This window comes from Apodemus sylvaticus, chromosome 22 (genome assembly GCF_947179515.1).
Source record: "Apodemus sylvaticus chromosome 22, mApoSyl1.1, whole genome shotgun sequence".
NCBI classification, from domain to species: Eukaryota; Metazoa; Chordata; class Mammalia; order Rodentia; family Muridae; genus Apodemus; species Apodemus sylvaticus.
In genome coordinates this window covers 18697732-18717262 of record NC_067493.1, presented here as the reverse complement: position 1 = coordinate 18717262, position 19531 = coordinate 18697732, and the positions used below count along the sequence as shown (strand labels likewise).

At 43.4% G+C, this 19531-nt stretch overlaps 1 protein-coding gene and 1 non-coding gene across 2 annotated transcripts in view; both read left to right on the top strand.

The window, feature by feature from the left end:
- Positions 1–19531, top strand: part of Insr (insulin receptor) — a 900533-nt gene that overhangs the window by 362023 nt on the left and 518979 nt on the right. The window lies entirely within an intron of this gene.
- LOC127673462 (small nucleolar RNA SNORA17) lies at positions 1187–1318 on the top strand. Its single transcript, XR_007975191.1, has one exon. It is a non-coding gene; the product is annotated as a small nucleolar RNA SNORA17 (small nucleolar RNA).

Here is a 19531-nt window from a genome sequence, read left to right as displayed (position 1 = left end):
CATTCATGCCCACACTCACAAAAACAAACATACAGAAACACACACAGCTACACACACACACACACCCCACACACACATTTAAAAGAAAAAGGAAAGCTCATATTATCCCTAAAGCAAAATCTAGAAGCTTCAGTCACCTCCACTTTTCTTGTCCTTTTACTCTACGGAGTCCTAGCGGTTCTGCTGCACCACTTGAGACAGTTACAGGGGTCTTAGGGCGACCTGCATTGAGATTTCTGTAACAATTGCACTACTCAATTGCTAGTGAAAAATACATTTTGAAAGGGCTCTAGCAGGCCTGGGCATGTCAAACCTGGCCTGGCCAGCCATGCCCTTCTCCCCCATTCCCTGTGCCTTGCTAAAAACCACTTTGCATTCCTAAAGCTAGACCCCAAGATCTGTTCCCTATTTGACCACTTCCCTCCTGAGATCGACTACCAATGTCAAATTGTCAAGGAGCTGAAGTCCAGGATTCAAAAGCTCCCTTTGGCTACCCTTATAAACATATCCAGTCAGAAGTAAACACCGAATCCTAACCCTAGATTAGGCCGTTCTTATCCTCTGCCTGCTGCCCCAGGCCCAATGGAAAGAGTAACCAGTGTCTCCTTACTGGTTCTCTCTCCTGCACTACTAATCTATTCTGTCTCCTACAGCATCATGGCAGCTCTCTTTGCCTCTCTCTTCTGTCCTAGTTTAGGGTTACTAAAGGTCCTGCCTTTCTCCATCGCCATTGGCTATTGGCCAATAGTTGAAGCTCCTTAGTTGATTGACCTTTTGAAGGTCTAGAGGAAGGTCTAGCCTTCACTCTCCATCTTTTACTGACAGTATAGAAGATGGAAAATGATCCAAGCTTCACGTTCTGGTCTGATAACTGGGTTCTAAAGGGATGACTCAGTTGGTAAAGGACTTACCATGCAAATGTGAGGACACGATTTTGATTCCAAGAGGCCACTGAGAAAACAAACAGAAAAAAGCTGGACTTGGTGCTAGATAGGAAACCAGGATGAGTGGATCCCAAGCAAGCAGGCCAGTTGTAGGCAGTCTCAGGTCATTGCAGGATATTGGCCCCCCCAAAATATTCCCTGAGGAATGACATTTGAGACACCCTCTGGCCCACACATGCACACATAGGCACACACACAGAGACACACATACCCAGAATTGGCCAGTGAGACACATAAAATCTCCTGCACATAGAGACATTGCATGCATGGCTGCTGTGTCACGTGTGCTTCACTAAGTGGCAGAGAGGAGAAAGGCTATGTCTATCCTCAGTGCTCTGCCCTGTGAAAATCTGAATGATTAGTAGCCTAACACTCCCTGAAGAAAGTGAGCCTGAAATGGCCACCAGCCATGCAGGTCGGGATGGGCTCCCAGGGCAAAGAGTGAGCCCAAGGGGAGACAAAACATTCCTGGGACTGCAGGTCTAGGGTGGGAGTGAGCCTGAGACATATGACCCCTGCCTGGGGCCACCTGAGTGGCCAAGCAAGGAGCAAGCCTTAGACAACCAGCAGTCCAGCCCAAGTGGGGCCCAAAAGAGGAGCTAGCCTAAGATGATCACCAGTCACTTGATGTGGGGTAAGCACAGGGATCCTCCATGCACGATGACCCGTGTCCAGAGTCATTATGCACAAATGCGGCAGAACACTACCCCTTGCTGGCTGCTGCATTGGATGGCCCAGCTGGGGCAGGGCAGGAGAGCTTCCCCTGGTGGTGCATGTGAGGGAGTCAGGAACCCTTGCAAGCAAAGAATTGTGAACAAAAGGGTATATTGTGAGACACACTGTGACACACTACAACTTCCACAAGGAGACTTTCTTCTCTGTTGGAGGTGTAGTTTGCAAGGGAGGAGGGCATGTATGAGGGGACAGGGAAATGAGTGGGATTGGGGTGCATGGTATGACATTCTCAGAGAATCAATAAAAAGGTTTGAAATAAAAAAAACATTCTTTTATGTTTTTCACTGAGTTTCCAAAGCTTTTGGCTATTTAGGAATTAACTTATCAAGCTCTGTTTAACTATCTTTCGTTGAGGTGTTTGAAATGACCTCTGTAAGAAACTCCTTTAATACCCTATGCCTCTGTGACTAGCAATGGATGAGGCTGTCCATCTAAACTTTATATATCTTGCACAAGTTTATATGGTTCTGCATCAGCTTAATAGATAAGAAACCAGTGATTGCTATTTTATGAATACGTTAAAGTCTGCATTGTACCTGCACTCCCAACATACAAAATGGCCAGTGACATTTTCTGGACATTTCTGCCTTTCCTCATCAATGCCATTCAGAGAGGAAACTGCCATTCAGGTTGTCCTGTCTATACCGTACCCTCTTTGAACAAACAAATATTCTATGCTGTGTATATGTTATAATTTTAACCTTAAAATATAGATTGGCTGTAACTAGCACTAAATGTGTAAGGTGCCCCAATTGTACCATGAATCACTAGGCTGGGGGTAACCTCTTCTGCTCTGGCAGTGTGAACTCATTTCTAGGGTTGAGGGGACACTGAGGTACTTACAGTCCCATCAACCACACCAACACTTATTTATTTTTTCATGTTGATGGGCTCCCCTTTCTCTTCTTCTTGGCTCAAGTTGTTCACATTTCTCCATTCTGCCCAATGATGGGGAACATCTAAGCACAAAATGTAACAGCTAAATGTGGAAACTCAGGTCCCCAAAAGACACATCATCCTAGACTTGAAGTGTTGAGTGGGATGCGATGATTTCCAGTTGATTTTATAATGGGTTCTCTGGTGTGAAGACAAAAGGCCATCTAATAAGAATTCTAACCCAGAGGACTGACCATTGGAGAAGGACTATGGGTTTGTTTTCTACCTGTCCCAGATTTGTTCCTTAAGGAAACTCCCTCCCCATAATGGTCACCTCCTTGAATTTGCCATTAGTGAAAGTTGGAGACAGGAGTGTTCCAAGTCTCTTCCATTCATCATCCTCAGATATGGTAACAGCCTTTCTTATAAATCATTCTGGCCCAAAAGGTTAGAATTCAAATGGAAAGGCAATTTGCTCTGCAGAAATTATGTGTACATCCATAACTCCAGGAAATAAATCAAGCAAATACTCACTTCCAGAAGATCCTGCTATACCACTCCTGGGCATATACCCAGAGGATTCCCCACCATGTAATAAGGATACATGCTCTACTATGTTCATAGCAGCCCTATTTATAATTGCCAGATGCTGGAAAGAACCCAGGTATCCCTCAACAGAAGAATGGATGCAAAAAATGTGGTATATCTACACAATGGAGTACTATTCAGCCATTAGAAACAATGAATTCATGAAATTCTTAGGCAAATGGATGGAGCTAGAGAACATCATACTAAGTGAGGTAACCCAGACTCAAAAGGTGAATCATGGTATGCACTCACTAATAAGTGATTATTAACCTAGAAAACTGGAATACCCAAAACATAATCCACACATCAAATGAGGTACAAGAAGAAAGGAGGAGTGGCCCCTGGTTCTGGAAAGACTCAGTGAAACAGTATTCGGCAAAACCAGAACGGGAAGTGCGACGGAGTGGGTGGGAGGACAGGGGAAGAGAAGGGGGCTTACGGGACTTTCAGGGAGTGGGGGGGCTAGAAAAGGGGAAATCATTTGAAATGTAAATAAATTATATCGAATAAAAAAAAGAAAAAAAGTAGTTCTTTGTCTTAAATGGCAGGTCTTGCTTGTATTCAACACACTTCATAGAGATTACCTTTTCAATTATATAAACATAGGTGTCACCTATCCAGACAGCATGGATTTACATCTTTAGTTTAAAGTATCTTCTTAATGAAATCCCTCTTGCACAGGAAAAAATGGTTATTTCATAGGAATAGAAAAAAGCCCTACAGTATACTTCAAGGCTGTGCAGAGTAAAGTGAGTTCAAGTGCCTTGGGATTAAGGGCTAGAGAGATAGCTCAGAACCTAAGAGCACTTGTTGCTCTTGCAGACAATCCATGTTGGGTTCTTAGCACCCATAGGTCAGTTCACAGCCATCAGTAATTCCCTGATATCTGACACCACTACATCCAAGCAGCATGCATAACTACATTCTGGCAAAAACACTCATGCACACTATACTGGCTCATTTTGTGTCAACTTGACACAAGCTAGCATCATCAGAGAGGCAGGAGCCTCAGTTGAGGAAATGCTTCTGTGAGATCCAGCTGTAAGATATCTTCTCAATTAGAGACATGGGCACATGGGTAAAGTTCCTGAACAGAACACCAATAGCTTATGCTCTAAGATCAAGAATTGACAAATGGGACCTCATAAAATTACAAAGTTTCTGTAAGGCCACAGACACACAATTAAAAATATATTAAAAAGATTAAGGGTATATCTGTTATTATTAAGAATGAATATAATAACATGAAAATCTTTTTATGCATTTGACTTTTTAAAAATTATTTTTATCTTTATGCATATGAGTGTTCTGCCTGCCTGTATATCTGTGTAGCATGTGTGCACAGGGTCCACCAAGGAAGGAAGAAAGCATCAGACGACATGGGAGTGAACTTAGAGTTGCTTGAGAACCACTCAGTGTGGATTTTATTAATTGCTGAGACATCTTCTAGCCTCATAGAGAAATCCATTTAATTTTATAAATTGGGACACAAGGAAAAAGGACGATTCTATTTCCTTGCTATGAATTTTCTTCTATCTTCCAAAACTGTATTTTGGCCACAATGAATGCTTCTAAAACTTCTTTATGATAAAAGCTTGGAAGAAAAGGAACAACACAAACTTCTTCTACCCAATAAAGGAAATCTATACAAACTCCTCAGCTGGTTTCATATGTGATGGGAAATACTAAAAACAGGAGAAATTCAGATGTCTACTCTGACTACAGGCATTCAGTCCCATCATAGAAGTGCCAGCTAGTGCAGTAAGGCAAGAACATTCCACTGCAGCCATAGGACGGTAAAGCAGTGAATAGAAGGGATCTCATTTTCAGGCCTCACCATGCTGTCCATGCAAAGCACACCAAAGTGTACACAGAATGAATGTATAGGACAAAGAAGGAAATTGAAAACCTCATAGGCCACAGGATTCAAATGCATTTGTATGCAACGGTGACAATAAGTGAGGAAATGATGTCATAGCAATAACTACAAATTAAATGCTTAAAGGATGAATGAACAGACTAAAAATCAGAGAGTCATATGGTAGCCACTGATCAGAAGACACAACACAATAAAAAGATCTCCCTTATACTTATTTCAATTTTTATCAGAAATCTCCCTGAGCCTATACATTCCAAGTTATTCATACTAGGATAGAAAAGCAAAGGTTCAAGAACCAACCAAACAATTCTAAAAAAAAAATGTAGAAAGAATTATCCACATGATGACACTCGCCAAGAGAGAATGGTGCCCAGAAAAGAGAAGAACACATCTATAATTGAATCAAACAGATGAGAAAATGCCCTCACTTACACAAGTAGTAAGTCTAATGAGTTTTGGAGGGAACGCTTTCCATAAAACAGTGTTGGAAAATTTGAACCTGCATGTTACAACACGAATCTTTACCTGACATTCATACCAAAACCAAAACAAGACCTTACAGACAGGTCATAGATGTAAACCTATAATATGGAACTACATGTAATCAATAAAAAAAACAAGAAGCAAAACAAAACAAAAGAAAACAGCCTTGAATTACGCACAGGTAGACTCACTTACAGGGGGGATTTCCCCTAGCTATTTGATTGTCTGAAAGAAACAACAGGAAGCCAATCACTCGGTGAAGATAAGGAGGCAGGATCTTACAGGAAGAACAGGAAGAGAAGGGGAGAAGCACACAGAGACACATACTGAGATGGGAGAGATAAGATGGAATCTGTAGGAGAGGATGATGAGCCAGATCCACGTGGTCCTAGGAGTCATAAGTACCAGGGAATTTCTTAGATAGATGATTTAATATTACAGGACACTTTTGTTTAGCATAACTATACAAATTATATCAGTATCTATTGAGTTTGATTGGGCATTTGGGGGTTTAAGGATTTACTAATATAAATCTGACTGGCAAATTACAAGCCTCTGGAGTTTTCATTTGACTTTCTTTTGACAGAGGTAGGGGATTAGAGCTAGGGACAGCCAGTTTCCACAGGCTAGCCACAAGGGTGCAGAGCAATTCTGCAACAGCTGACTGAGAAAGCTAGAGAGACCACCACTTGGGGATGCCCATGAGTGTGGAGAGACCGCCATTGCTGTCATGTAACAGACCATGGCGTAGACTTTTTTATATGTACACCATCAATTTACTTTACCCTCTGTTCTTAGCTATAGTTTTGCAGAGTAATGGGTAGATACACACCTTGGTGAACAATCTGTCAATATGCACTCTATAACAAGGCCATTTGAGAGATTGCCAGATGCTGCTTAGTGAATCCATCGGTTTCCATGCTCATCTATCCATCTGTGATCTTTCCTGTCAACAGGAGCCTGATCCATCATGCTGAGCTTGCAGTGAGGGTGGCCATGACAGAGCCAACTTATCTTGCAATTAGCATTTTAGGAGGTTTATAATGGTCAGGCAATGCACAGGTCTGGTTCAACTGTGATAAAACACTGACTAAAAGCAAGTTGGGGAAGAAAGTATTTATTTGACTTCCATTTTCCAGTCACAGTCCATCACTGAGGGAAGCAGGCACTGGAACTCAGTGCAGGAAACTGGAGGCAGGAGGTGAAGCAGAGGCCATGAGGGAGCCCTGCTTACTCATCACAATACCCAGTCTGTGAGTGTGAAAGGCACCCATCACAATACCCAGTCTCTTTCTGCTCCTCTCTTTTGTCAAACAGGTCCATGGAAAATCGGTGGCCACAGTCTAGGTTGGTAGGGTTGCCAGGGCCCAGGCTCTGACCCTACTAACCCCTGGAGGCTTCCCTGTCTCTGTGCCCTCTGGTGGTTGTCAGAGGGACAGGAGCAGAACATTGAGGAGCTGGGGTGTCAGGAGACAAGCACACCTGTCCTGAGGACTAAGCACTTGCCTGGTCCTTCTTTGGGGATTCCCACTAGAGGGATGGTACCTGATATATCACCTGCAGGTGGCGAAAATTAGAGGTCTCCAATGGGATCCTTGGTTCTGAGCAGCTGAGGGAAGGATGGAAACTGAAGGGCCCTGGGAGAATCCATCCCCACTACAACCCAGTTCCATCTGTCCTCCAGGGGACAGACAGCATCTGGAGCCCTCTGCACACAACCTGACCACTCCTTACACTCCTGACCACTATGTCCATCAGCACACAGGCTGGTGGCCATTGCCTCCTTTGATGGAGCCCACAGCTCCGCTGGTGATGCAAGGCCAGGCATCCGACTCTACTTCACTCCATCCTCCTCTTCCTTGCAGTGCAATATTCGGTTTCATCGTATACTGGATTCAGACACCTTCCTAAGAATTTTGCAGTTCTCCAAACTTGAACATTGTGAATCACCTAAAGGTGTGTGTGAGACTCAATTCCATAGATGGAGATCCCCAAGCCAGGGAGATTTTCTCAGTGCTGGAGGATCTCGAGGCCAAATATGTGAACGTGGAGAGAGGTGAGGAGGCCTGGGGTGGACTGCCTGGGAAGGTAGGAGTGGTTTTCAGTGATGGATTCCTCCAGGGAATTCTCCAGAGCTTTGACCAGAAGCCAGGGCTGGACAGCACTCAGGTAGGATGCCCCACTATGAGGGATTCTCTGGCATGAAATGTCCTCTTGTGAGCATCAAGGGAAGCTCAACCAATCCTAGGCTGCCTTCACTAAAAGCCCATCTCCATCTGCTTTTAGATTACAAATCAATTGCAGAGGTCCAGGTGCAGGGTGCCCAAGTCTCTGGGATGCAAGAGAGTCTGGTTCGTAGGCCAGCTTCTGAGGCCGAGCCACAGGAAAGTCTGCTGCTCCGTGAGGACACTGAGCTCTTCGAGGTAACATTTGTGGAACCATTTGAGCAAGAAGCTGGTCCAGTACATCTTCCAAATATAGATCAAGCTCTATCGATACCAGATGCTATCCAGTCACCTGTAGATGTGGCTGCTGATGTGGCTGCAGGTGTGGCTGCTGGTGTTTCAGCTTTCCAGCACCTATTTCTATCTGCTGTTGTGCACATAGGTGCAGCAGAGTCTTTTTCCCTCTGCCTGAGGTAGACATAGAGCTAGGAAAATTATCTGCTGACTTGTACCCAGCGGTGGTTCCTATATAAGCTGTTCTTATTTCTTTAGAGAAAGGATCTCCTTGTATTTGTTTGATATTTTTCTTTCATAACATTGATTTCATTGTTGAATTTTCATTTGTTTGAATATTTAAAAAATGACTTGTTTATTCATTTTAAATCATACAATTCATTTCCCAAGTGGTACAATCTAAACATATCTACCTCTGGACTGCATCTCTGAGACAAACAGGTCAATCACAGGAAGGGAACCCCGGCAGGCACCCTGTATTCAGGTAAAGCAATCCACCGATGTTGCAGTAACTGTGCAAATACTGACAGTGGTGCACAGTATAAACTATGTGACTGTGACCTGGCGGTCTTGGGCTCAGTAATGCCCCTAGCACTTAGGGACACAGATTCTAGATGAGCCATATCGGGGCTCATGGACAGAGGTCTCTACTTACTGGCTTTTTCTCTGTCAAACTGGACAGTGGAGCTCTGCAGAGGAGAAAGTCAGTTTAACTGTAATGGAACTCACCATTCTAGCCATCCCTGAGCCCAAAGCTGTTCGGACACACTGCATCAAGTTTTAACAGATGGTTATCATAAAGAATTGCCAGGCTTTACCATAATTCTAGTGGTGATCAACATACAACAGGGGTGAGTCCCTGAAAATTTTACACATTTGGTCTGTAGGGAATGGGTTGCATGTAGTCTTACTTTTCTCTGTGTATAAGGAAGCCTGTATGGGTCAAAGCCAGGAATCACCAGGAAAAGTAGCTCGCTAAGTCCTCATCCTGGGCATGTGTGATTCCTGAAAACTTTTAGCAGATACTCAGTGATGTCTGGGCCCCTTCCAGGGTGTAGGGCAACTCATGTGGGCTCTGATGATGAAGCACCCACACACAAACCACATCACTGGCCACCTTGGCATTTGGCTTGGCAAAAGTTTATATACACCAGGCTAGTCCCTGTCTCATCAAGAATTGAGCTGTACACTTCATCTAGTTCCTGAGATGAGGTGTCCAGTGACCCTGAGGACTGCAGACCCAGGGTTACTGTAGCCAAGTTTAGGAAAACCACACACAGGCTGCAGGTTGGCTTTCTGAGTGAACACTGGAGGCCTGTGCAGCACAGACAGCAGAGAAGGAGTGGTAGCTAGAAGTGAAGGTGGCAGGGCGTCTAGCTGTCATCTGCACACAAGGAAAGGTGACCTAGTCCATTGCTAATGTGTGTAGAGAATTTTGAGGAACCATTATTAAATCTGGTAAGCAAATCCAACAATGCTGCAAAGGAAACACTTCTGCATGTGAACTGAAATGAAGTCAGCTGCACAGCAGCCATGCACAGATGAACGCATTGACTGGACACCACTTGGGCAGGAAAATAAGCAGGCAGGGCCATTTGCACAGTCCAAGGTTCTGACTTGTCTCCTACTCTCTGCAGTGTTTGAAGTCCTCTCAGGAAATATATAAAGGACTGTAAACAATGGGTAAGGCCTACAGCAGAAATTATAGCATGTAGGTTAAAAAAAGACACAGAGAGTCAAAAGATGCAGACAAGGTAGGGACTTGGATTGAAAGACAATACCATTTGAAATTAGCAGCATAGGAATCAATCAGCACATTCCAACCAATTACTATGGACAGCAGGGGAATTCTAATGTGGAAGTTCCTATGACATTCCGAAGGACCCACCAAACAGTATGTATCAGGAATTAGGAGATGCTGTCAGTATGGTGTCTGCTGAGAAAGCGTAGGGACCTGAGCTGGGATCCCCAACATTCACCTCAAAAAATGGTGTGGTCATGTGCATAGGATACACTTGGTGCTGGTTTCCTGTTTAATTTTGTTTGTTTTTAACTTGATAAAAGGTAGAGTAAACTGGGAAGAAGGAACATTAGTTGAGAAAAATGCCACAATCACATTGGCCTGTAGGCAGGTCTGTGAAGCATTTTCTTCATGAATCCTCCTTTTGTGTTAGCCCAGGATAGCGTGAGCAGTGCCATCCCTGAACTGGTAGTTTGAAGTGGTGTGAGAAAGGTTGAACAAGCCAGTAAGCAGTGTTTCACCATGGCTTCTGCTTCACTTCCTGCCTTCTCATTACTACTTTCCCTGACTTACCTTCATGATGGACAGTAATCTGAAAGTGAGATAAATCGAGGCTTTTCTGAAATGGTTTTTGGTCAGTGTTCTAACACAGGAATAGAAAAGAAAACTAAAAGACTCTAGGATCAGGCAGGACCCTCTAGCTCAAAGCTGATCCAGTTTTATATCTTGGTGAGCACTGGATTCAGAGAGAGTACAGCTCAACAAAAACTAAGAGCAGAGGGACTGAGGAAGAATCCTCATGTCAAACTCCTGCTTCCACCCACATGGACATAGAGATGAACACAAACACGCAAGTTCACACATGCAATACACATGCACATAGACATACACATACACAGACACAGACATAAACCACACATACACACATAGTTACACACACACATACACACACTGTCTTAGGGTTTTACTGCTGTGAACAAATACCATGAACAAGGCAACTCTTATAAAGACAACGGTTAACTGTGGCTGGCTTACAGGTTGAGAGATTCAGTCCATTATCATCAATGCAGGATCATTGAAGAATCCAAGGAGACATGATGCAAGAGCTGGTAGTTCTACCTCTTCTTCTGAAGGCTGCTAGCAGAATACAACTTCCATTCAGCTAGCATGAGGGTCTTAAGCCCACACTCACAGTGACACACCTACTCTACCAGGGCCATATCTTCTAATAGTGCCACTCCCTCTTCCAATCAAACCATCACACACACACTTACATGTGTAGTACACACACACACACAACTACATCACTGCCAAATTCAAATCACACCTCAAGCAGTTCTTACCAGCTATGGTCAACCGTCAGGAAAGTAGTCCTAAGGGTCAATGGAGCTGAAACCAGAGCTTAGAAGTATACACAGAAAACAATCCTGGAATGTAGTGTTCACACAGTCTCACTATGCAGTTCTGATGGCTTGATGCTCACCCCAAAGCTTGTGCTCCCCTTGATCTACAGGTCCTCTAATTTAAATTCCTTACATCAGTGGATGTCAAACTGTGGGTCTGTTAGTTAGGGTTTCTATTCCTGCAGAAAACATGATGACCAAGAGGCAAGTTGTGGAGGAAAGGTTTTATTCAGCTTACACTTCCACATTTCTGTTCATTACTAAAGGAAGTCAGGACTGGAACTCAAGCAGGTCAGGAAGCTGGATCTGATGCAGAGGCCATGGAGGGAACTTTCTAACTGGCTTCCTTGCCCCTGGCTTGCTCAGCTTGCTTTGATATAGGGCCCAAGATTACCAGCCCAGGGATGGCCTCACCCACAAGGGGCCCTCCTCCCTTGATCACTAATTGAGAAAATGCCTTACAGCTGGATCACATGGAGGCATTTCCTCAAGAGAAGCTATTTTCTGTGTGATAACTCCAGCTTGTGTCAAATTGACAAAAAAATCAGCCAGTACAGGGTCAAATGACCCTTTCACAGGGGTCACCTAACAATATCAGAAAACATATGTATGTGTATACATACATACATACTGTTATAGACAAGTTATATATATATATATATATATATATATATATAAAATTCTTAATACTAGGAATATTAGAGCTATAAGGTAGCAATGAAAATAATATGGCTTGGGTCACTTAGACTTGAACTGTAAGGAAGGCTCACAATATTAGGAAGATCGAGAACCACAGCTCTAAACAGTGGTATTACAGGTGTGCACCACCATTCCCAGAAAAAAAAAAACCCAACTTGTTTAACCTGCAGAGTGCTCTCCAGCGTGGGAGTTGCTTGGATCATTAGATGACTTGCCCCTGCACATAAGTTTGTGGACACCTAGCTGAAAAGACTAGACAGAGAACATGGGCTCTACACAACAAGGGAGAACACAAGGTTTCAGTACAAGGAAGGGGTTAATGAGAGGGAGGGGCCCAGAAACAGACTCCCAGGAAGACTTTGCTGTGAAATCAACACATTAAGTGGGTTGCTGACACTCATCTGCCTCCCGAGACCTCTTAGTGATACAGATGTCACACAACTCAGAGCCAGATCAAGACTCATTCTCCCCACTGTGCACCAGGTTATAGAGGCAGTAAACGACTGTTGGGAAGGTGACCCTGACCTGGCTGGCTGCCTCATAGTAAAGAGCATCCACCATGACTGCTGTTTCTGTGGGTCACTATCAAGGCTGTGATGGGCCTCTTTGGTGATGTGGCCGCCTTCAAGGGCTCCCTGCCCCTGTGACTCTTCACCTGTATTCCTAAAACTCATGTCTGTAGACTCGTTGGTTCATCCAGGTGTGTGTGATGGTTTGCATGGGAAATGTTGCCCTTTTGACTTGTGTATTTGAACACCAGGTCCCCAGTTAGCAAGATATATAGCACAGAGGAGCTCTTTGGGATGGTAGAACTTGTCTGCAGAGCACTGTATAAACTAGAATAAGTGTTGTGTAAAGAACATCTGTTAAGGACCAAGGATGCACAACAACAAGAGTGGAACCCAATGTCACAGACATCATCAGATAATAACAATGAGTCTGTGTCAGTCCTTGGCTGTGCTGACTAGCAAGGCCTTCTCGAGATAGTTGGAAAGAGAAATGCGCAGGTAGAGGCACTGTACAGAGGGATTCTGTTCTTTCCTTGCAAAGTGAAAGTGAACCTGTATTAGCTATTTTTATAGCTTTGAAGAGACTCCATAACCAAGAAAACCTATAAAAGAAAGCATTTAACTGGGGGCTTGCTTACAGTTTCACAGGGTGCATCCATGACCATCATGGTGGGCAGCAGGCAGGTAGGTGTGGTGACGGAGCTGTGTCCAAGACCTTACATCTGATCCATAAAGAAACATCAGGGAGAGAGAGAGGCTGATGGGCCTAGCATGGCCTTTTGACACAGCAAAGTTTACTCTTACTCCAACAAAGACACACCTCTTAATCTTTTCCAAAACAGTTTCACAAACTAGGGACCAAGACATTCAAATATATGAGCCCATGGAGGCCATGGTCATTCAAGCCACCACACTAACTGAACTCTATAAAAGTGTTGTGAAAACTTAAAGATGGGGTGGAGAGATGGCTTAATAGTTAGAAACACTGTCTGCTCCCCTGGAGGACTGGGTTTGATAACTAGCACCCACTGGGTGGCTCCTAACCATCTGTTAACTCCAGTTGTACAGGATCTGATGCCCTCTTCTGGCCTCTTTGGACACTGCCTGCACTTTGTGCACAGACATATCTGTAGACAAAACACCCTGTGTTCCTCAGGACTATGTAAGTAACAGAACTACTGGAATGAATACTCTCTCTCTCTCTCTCTCTCTCTCTCTCTCTCTCTCTCTCTGTCTCTGTCTCTCTCTCTCTCGGCATAAATATGTATTAAAGAGATCTATTATGATGGTTCACAGGCTGTGGTTCAGATACTCCAACATTGGCTGTCTTCTTCAATGGCTGAGCAAGAATTTGGTGGTTGCTCAGTCCATGAGACTCTTTGCCTCAGTCCTCCCTATCTGGTGCTGAAGACTGAGGGAATTCAAGAAGAGTTGCTGGTCCTTGGTCTCCACTGAAATCCCAAAGCAGGGTCTAACACCAGAGAGAGCAAAGGCAAGCAGGCAAAAAGTAAAGCTTCCTTCTTCCTTGTCCTTTTAAGTGGCCTTCATACCTCAAATGAACCAATCAATATAATCCCTCAGCAGTGCCTGTCTGCATGGGTGTTAATTGATTGCAGATATAGTCAAATGACAGCCTAGATTAGCCACCACACACCCATACACACAAAAGATAAAATAATTATAAAACAACCAAGAGAGTTTAAATGTAAAGAATGGAATCTCCCTCTAGGTGGAGTCATGCCCTGTTTCTTCCCTTAAAGGGTTGGGCCAGTGCTGCAGGTCAGTGATCTAGCTAGGACCTATAGGAATGCAGGTTTACCCTGAGATAATTTAATTTTCTTTTTCTGGAGCCCCCACCTCCTCCTCTACCCACACTGACTACAGACCCCACAAGCCAAGTCACAACGGGGTTCTGCAGGGTCTACCCACCTTCTGCATGCAGAATTTGAAAGGCAGACTTGTCTGTTTTTCTCTCTTCTTTTTCCTTACAAAGTGTCCAGATACTCCTTGGTGTGCTTTTAAGCTCTTTGGGCTTTTCTGAAGTTTCCCTCTGCACCAAACAAAGGCCTCCCTGCATCCCTAGACAGCTTGACAAGGACAAGGCATCTTGTCAAGCTTTCATTATCCTTTTCCCCACAAGAAAGTTGAGGTTGGGTCCAACAAAGAGCACAGAGTCCCCTGATTTAGGACAATCCCTCATTAAGTCAATCCCCCCACATCAGTGAGGAGAGTGGAACTGCACCGGCATGGATGGCAACACAGGCAGGATTTGAACATAATTCTTCCTGCGTGGGAATCTTTCATTATGTGCCTCTTGGGATCCCCCAGCCGCCACTGATGGAGCAGGTACTCTTCAGCCTGGAAGTTCAGATGCTCTGATAGGACTTGTTCATGTTTGTCCACATTGCATACTTTTACTTTAATTTGGGGGACATTAAGTTTCATTGTCTACAATAGTACTATTGTGAGCTCTTACTCCTGATCCACTGTAGAGATGTGGCAATGACAATATGGCAGCATTGTTTTGTGGTCCCAGAGGATCTCACCCATGCCCCCACTCAGGAACTCTCTTGGATCTGCAAATGGAAATGCTCTGCATATTTCAAAGGCTGGGTACTGATAAATCTTCAACTGTTATCCCAGGCACAATAGGGAAGTGGCCAGTGGCCCCTATTCAAAACCACATGGTTGGTTGGCTTTATTTCCTGCCACTACTGTGTTTCCTTCTTCTTCCCTCATCCAGGTACTTCTCTCTGGTTCCTACCATCAAAACTCTAAGTGTCCCACCCCATTCCCAGGCAATGGCCGCTGGAATATTTATTGATAGATCCCAAACCAATTGGGGACAAGGACCTTCAGCATCTGGGCATGCATATTCACAGCATTAGCATCAATCTCCAACAATGTTCTGAGAAAGATTCCATACTAACTTTGCTTTTTTGACTTTTGTAGTTCTACCTCTGGCTAACTGTTCTTGCTAACTGAAATATGTCAACCCAAGACAATGTCTTTTTGTGTGCTTGAAAGCTCACCCTGAGAAAAGCTTGGAGTTACACTGGGATATCAAACACCCAGTGTAGTCAACAGGCAGCTAACAGAGACTAAAATGCATTGGCTAAGATCTATATCCGAGCAGTCTTCTCTGATGAAAACTGTGGCAACTAAATAATGTAATGGAGCATTAAAACAGTCACTTCCATCAGCCTTGGCCATCCAGGGCAGGCTACCCACTCACTCTTCTCAGATTGCCAATGGCACCAAGATCCAAGAGCTCACTGTTCCACTTAGAGCAGCCATGGTTAAACATCTCCAGGACAGTGGAAAGACACACCATGCTGCATTTCTGCAAGCATGCAGAAGTCAGAGTTCTGTGGAGCCGGCTTGAGGCATCTACCCTCACAGGGCAGAGCCTGGTGAGTACATCTGCCCAGCCACCAGCACTGTGGTAGGATGGAGTGGCCAGGCCACACACCAAGCACCTTGAGTGATTTGGTGAGCTTCAAGGCTGCTTTGAAATTCCAATGTCTGCAGATCCTCCCCAGGTCACTGCCCTGTTTGAGAAACCCTCAGGACAAGCACTCAGCTCTTCACTTCTGCCTCAGGGCTTTCTCTCTCTGTGCCTCATCAGTCTGGCTTTACTCAAAGCAAGTTTGAGAGTCGAGGTGACCAGTGTAGTTTATGATGATCTTAGCCTTAATGGAGAGTGTTGTCCTCTGAGACTTCATCCTTTTCATGAGATTTGCAAGCTTTTTCATAAATTGCTTTTTTTGCACTTGAGACAAGGTCTCACTGTGTAGACCTGACTGGTCTAGGACTCTCTATGTAGATCAAGCTGGCCTCAAACTCACAGCAATCCCCTGCCTGTGCCTCCTGAGTGCTGGGATTAAAGGCATGCACAACCATGCCCAGACATTTGTTTTTTTAATGACTAGGAGCTATTTAAAAAATCCCCATTTAAATGTATCATTTTACTTTCTTACAGGTTTTGTCAGAGTTCTGACTTTTATTCATTTCCTCAAAAAATCAATATTTGGCTTTCATGACTTGTTTGATATTTTTCCCCTTATGTCCCTTATGTACTTTTTGTCTTTATTCTTGGCTAATCTCAATTTTTTTTTTTGGTCTTTATTTTCTGTTTTTCTAAGTGTTCCTCAGAGAGATTCTTACTTCCTTGGTTTTTTAGCCTTCTTCTTTCCTAAAAAAAGCATTTGATGTTTCCTTCCGCCATGACATTCTCTGGACCCCACATTTAATACATAACGCTAAATTCTTTTAATTTGAGGTATTATGAGGTTTTGGTCTACTTGTACCTATAAGCACCACATCTATGCAGTACAGACAGAGGCCAGAAGAGGGCGTCTGATTCTATAGAACCAGAGTGACTGCTCCTTGTGAGCTACCATTTGAGTGCTGGGAACTGAACCTGGGTCTTCTGGCAGAGCAGTAGTGCTTTTGAGACATCTCTCCAGATGAAAAACAACAACAACAACAATAATCAATTGATCAATAAACAACAAAGAATTGATTATTAATTGATAATCAATTCATCAATATTATTAATAACAATAATTGAATGGTAGTTAATAGTAATAAGTAATTGTTGGTTAACAATCATCTGATAAGTATTAATTAACAATCAATTAATTATTAATTCATAGCTAATAAGTTATTAATATCAATAATTTAGGGGCATATTAAGCAATAGCAATTAAAAACTAGTTACTGCTATTAATTTTTATTTTTACTTGTTTTATTAATTGCTAATTATTAATTAGTGTTCAATGATTGTTTAAATTATTTCTGACGTCTATGAGGGTTATTTTATTTCTGCAGAGTCTCTTTAGGAAACTAATGCTTCACTTTTAATCAGGCAAGAATGTCCTGGGTTTTTGTCACTGATTATTCTTTAGTAAGAAAAGCCAACTATCTGTATGGCTTTTCTCCTTGGAAACTTTTCCCCCTTTAGCATGTGATGAAATGCATCAGCAACACTCAGGGTGATCTGTTACCCAGCAGCAAGGGACCCCTCCACCTCAACAAATTTTTAGGACAACCACAAAGATCATTTGTTTAAGAGCCAAAGAAGAGTGACCAGAGCCTAGGGACAATAGGTTATAAAAAAAAAATTCTAAGGCAGTTCCCATTTTGATAACTTGGTGCCAGGAAATGTTCAAAAGAAGAATAAATAACAAGGAACAAAGAATACAATTAAATACAATTAAATGAAAAATAAATAATTTAGGTAATTTGGGGGTGATTCTCCTTGAAGGAGAAAGCAATAATATTCAAAAACTATTTTTTCAAAGCTTTTTAATTCTGTGTACCTGTGAGGTCTGTGTGGGTATGTGCGCATGAGTGCAGTGTCCACAGAGGCCAGAAGTGGGCACCCAATCCCCTGGAGCTGGAGTTTCAGGTGCTTGTGAGCCAGCTGACATAGGCTCTGGGAAAGAACTCAGCTCCTCTGGAAGAGCAGTAGATGACCTTAACCACTGAGCTAGTTCCCCAGCCATTCTCAACACATCTTTTCAAGCTAAAAATGTAGCTTGGAGGAATCCTGGGATTAGGAAATGCCTCTAAACCTCTGAACAGTAGGCCCAGACAATAACAAAAATTCTAATGAAATGAGAAAAACGCAAGCTTAGGTATATTAAAATACTACTGCACATTGAAGGAGAGTTCACAGTCTCAGTTTACAAAAACACCTTGATCCAGATTCATGTTTGATTTAGAAAAACTCAACTTTATTTGTTCCTTTCCAAGTAGTAGACTGTAGAATGCAAGAATAAATATACTGTGCTTCAAATGGCCCTTAGAAGGAGGCTACAGTTGGATTAGGAGCATCTCTCTCTCTCTCTCTCTCTCTCTCTCTCTCTCTCTCTCTCTCTCTCCTCCTCCTCCTCCTCCTCATTTACCCCAATAACCTCAAGACTGGTCCCTGCCTCTCCCTGTAGGAAAAGTTTACAATTTCAGCCACCCATGTAGGACTCCCTTAGACTCAAAATATGTTATTTGGCTAATAAATGCATCTCCAAACATTACTGAAAATTCCATGAGTGTTTTTTTTTTCTGGTGGTAGTGGCATGTGTGTGTGTGTGTGTGTGTGTGTGTGTGTGTAACTAATTGAAAGGTACTGGACACCTAAGGAGGGCATCTGAAGTTTTCTCTAAGTGTTTGAGCTTAGAGGATGGAGAGATGGTCAGGGATCTGGAGCATGGCTGCTCTTCCAAGGAGCCAGGTTAAGTTCACAGTGCCCTCATGAAGGCTCACAACCTGATGTAATCTAGTTCAGGGGATCCCATGCCCTCTTCTGGCCTCTACAGGAACTGCATTCACATGGGCAGTAAAACACCCACAAAAATTAAATGAAAGGAAATAAATGCTACGACTGTCATTTGTTTTCTTGCAAACTTTCAAATCATGTCCTTTAATGTGGGGTTTTATGGGTCCTGGATCCTTGACACATGGCACTTTCTTTCCCGGTGGGAGATCAGAACAGATGGAAGAGATCTCTTCTCAGTGGTGACAGACAGACAAGAGAAAACAAGACCAATAATCTGTGAAGTGTCCAGAGACTATTACTCAAGAACAAGGGACGACCAAACACAATGGAATCTTGCTGGGCAATGCAACCTTTACCTGTCACAATTCTTAGGTTTCTATAGTTGTGATAAAACACTGACCAACAATGACTTGGGGAGGAATGTATTTATTTGACTTCCATTTCCTTCTCACAGACCACCACTAAGGGATTCTAGGGCAGGAACTCAGTGCGGGAACCTGGAGGCATGAGCTGAAGCAGAGGCCACAGGGAGTACTGCTTATTTGCTTGCTCCACTTGGCCTCTAAGCTTGATTTCTTTTGCAACCCAAAGCCATGTGCCTGGGAGTAGCACCTCCTACAGTGAGCTGAGCCCTCCCATGTAAATCATTAGTCAAGAAAAGGAAGCACACACTTGCCTGAAAACCACCCCAATGGAGATATTTCCTTGGCTGATCTTCAAGCCTCTTTCCCATGACTGTCAAATCTAACTTCCCAGATGCCATATCAAGTTGACAAGAAACTAACCAGCACAGCTGTGACTCCGTACTTGAGAAGCCAGGGCAGAGGAGACTAAGATTTTGAAGCCTGCATGTGCTTCAGGGCTCCATTTGTCCCCAAGTCAAAAACAAAATGGAGACAATAGTACTAGTTGTATCAACAGCATCTAAAAACAAA